The following is a 2500-nucleotide window of genomic DNA, read 5'->3' as shown; positions in this document are numbered from 1 at the left end:
CCAGGGGGGTGTCCGCCGGAAGGCGGAACCATCTCCTGACGGCGGCCCGGATGGTAACGTCGGCCGACTTCAATGCACCCACCCGGGTGCGGCTGAGGGCCAGCCCGTGGTACAGGCCAGGGAGAAGTACGTTGGTGAGAGCGTGGAGGCGCTGTTGCGGCTTCAGCGGAGCTCGGGAGATGACGTCAAGCTGCTCCACCAGGTGGCTACGTGGATTGAAGACACAGCGACCCGCCGTGGAAAATTGCAGCCCCAGGTACCGGAAGGTTTCACCCACACGCAGGGCAGGCATGGTGGTATTGCCTGCTGTGAAGGTGACATTGCTGTCCACCTTCACCTTCTTCTCGCGCCCTGACGCGACTAAGGCGAGGGTGAAACACTTCCGGGCGTTGATCTGCAGCCCCAGGTGGGCGAGGGCTGCGGTAGCTGCGTCGATGAGGGACTGCAAGCCCCTCGGGGTCGCTGCAAACAGCAAGACGTCATCTGCAAAGGCCGCAGCGTTGACTCTGCGACCGAGGATCCGAGCTCCGATGTGGGAGGGCAGTTGGCCTAAAACGTAGTCCACCGCAAAGTTGAACAGGAGGGGGGAGAGGGGATCGCCCTGGCGAACGCCCCGTGCTGGCTGCACAGACACGCCCACGCCGGCGCCGTCCGCTATCACTGTCGTGCTGCCCTCGTAGCACCGCTCGACATACTCGACAAAGCAATCCGGCAGGCCATGCGCCTTCAGCACGGGCCGAAGGGCAGCATGATCTACCGAATCGAATGCCTTAGATACGTCGATCGATGCCACAAAGACAGAGCGGCAGGAGCGAACTGCGTCGGTGAGAGCAGTGTCCAAAATGAAGGTATTTTCCAACATCCCATCCCGAGGGATGAATGCCCGCTGACGTTCGTCCACAGCACAAGCGCGCATCAGGCGTGACGCGAGAACCTTGTGAAAGGTCCGCGCCAACACCGAGCAGACCGTAATGGGGCGAAAGTCAGCGGGGGATGTTGGTGCAGCCGTTTTCGGGAGAAGGGACGTCCGCGCGCGAAGCAGGCGTTCCGGAAGGGCGCGGGCCAGAAGGAAGAGATTCATCACTTTCACCAGGACTTCGTGCGGCAGACGCCGCAACTCCGCTGGGGTAAGGCCGTCCGGCCCGGCTGCTGATCCCCTGGGCGGCAACGCGGCGGCGACCTCCTCATGTGTGACCGGCCCCCATATGCACTCGAGAGCGACAGGCTCTGAGTGCGGGAGGAGGCGGTCACGAATGAAGCCCGCGGTGGAGATGGGCTTCTTGGTGAAGAGGTCCGCCCAGAAGTCCAGCAGACCAGGGATGGCAGGTGGCGGCTGGAGCAGGGTGCCATCCAAGAGGCCGCGCACGCAACGCGCACGCGACCGTCGGAAGGCATCCTGCGTTCTCGCGTACTCCCAGCGGCGCCGCTTGCGCTTCTGCGTCGGCGGCGCGGCAGGCGGCCGCTTCGATGGTTGGCGCGGCCGCTGTGTCCTGGTGATCGATCCCTCCCCTCTGGACCCGACCGACGCAAGGGCATCCGGGAGCATGCCCAGGATGACATCGGGCGGCGTGCCCCGCCCCAGACCGATGACACGATCCAGGGCAGAGAAACGCTGGGCGGAAGCGGGTAGCCCCGCCAGATGCTCCCAGATGGCGGCGTCAGTCGGCCCCTCCGGCGGCGGCCCGGTGGTGTCGGCCGCGAAGTCCTCGGCTGCGTCGACGGGCGGCGCAGCGGCCTCGCCCGCATCAGGCAGCGGGCTCGCCGCTCCCCGGCGGGACGCCGGCTCTTCCCCCCGACCGATCTCAAGCGCCTCCATGAATTGGCGGACAAGCTGCTTGTGGGCAGCTTGCCGCCGTCGGCACTTGATTGCCTCAAGCGTTCGGTCGGGGAACATCCTGATGAGCTCTTGATTTACAAAGAAGAACCGGGCGTCCCTCTCGAGGAACAGTTCGGCCTCTGCCTTGGCGAGCGACAGGACTTCTTCCTCCGTCCACCTCGCGCGATGCCTCTCCGTGACGATCTCCGCGTTGGCGGCCGCAAGATGTTGGCGGCGGCGATGGACCCCGAGACCGTTCTTGGTTGTAAAGCTGCGGTGGCACTCACTACAGGTATACATAGCTGCAAAAGTTACAAGATTTTCGGCACGGCCGGTTGGCCGGCTAGGTGCTGGGGGAGTTGGGGTGGCACCTTCAGCGGAAGGGCCACCACTTATTCTCTGCTTACTGCCCCCAACTAAAAAAGGGATAGTGCGAGGGGGGGCTGGTAACCCCCCCAAGCCCCTGGTGCGGTCTTCCACTCTGCGAAATCAGCGGGCCCACGAGAAGGGGAGAAGACCGCAGGAGAGGAGAGGCTAAGAGGGCTAGGCCCATGTATTGCGCATCACTCTCCCTGTAACTATAACCCAAGGAAGGCACCTCGCAGCAGCAGCACGACTACATCAAGACCGCACTTCGAGAAGCCAAGTCCGGATGCAGCCACACCGCCGCCACTTGGCCACCTT

At 64.1% G+C, this 2500-nt stretch overlaps 1 pseudogene; it reads right to left on the bottom strand.

The window, feature by feature from the left end:
• The window catches only part of LOC126434362 (large subunit ribosomal RNA), a 7958-nt pseudogene that overhangs the window by 2577 nt on the left and 2881 nt on the right, over positions 1 to 2500 (bottom strand).

Source organism: Schistocerca serialis, unplaced genomic scaffold, assembly GCF_023864345.2.
Source record: "Schistocerca serialis cubense isolate TAMUIC-IGC-003099 unplaced genomic scaffold, iqSchSeri2.2 HiC_scaffold_1187, whole genome shotgun sequence".
Classification (NCBI taxonomy): domain Eukaryota; kingdom Metazoa; phylum Arthropoda; class Insecta; order Orthoptera; family Acrididae; genus Schistocerca; species Schistocerca serialis.
This window is presented reverse-complemented; position numbering and strand designations above follow the sequence as displayed.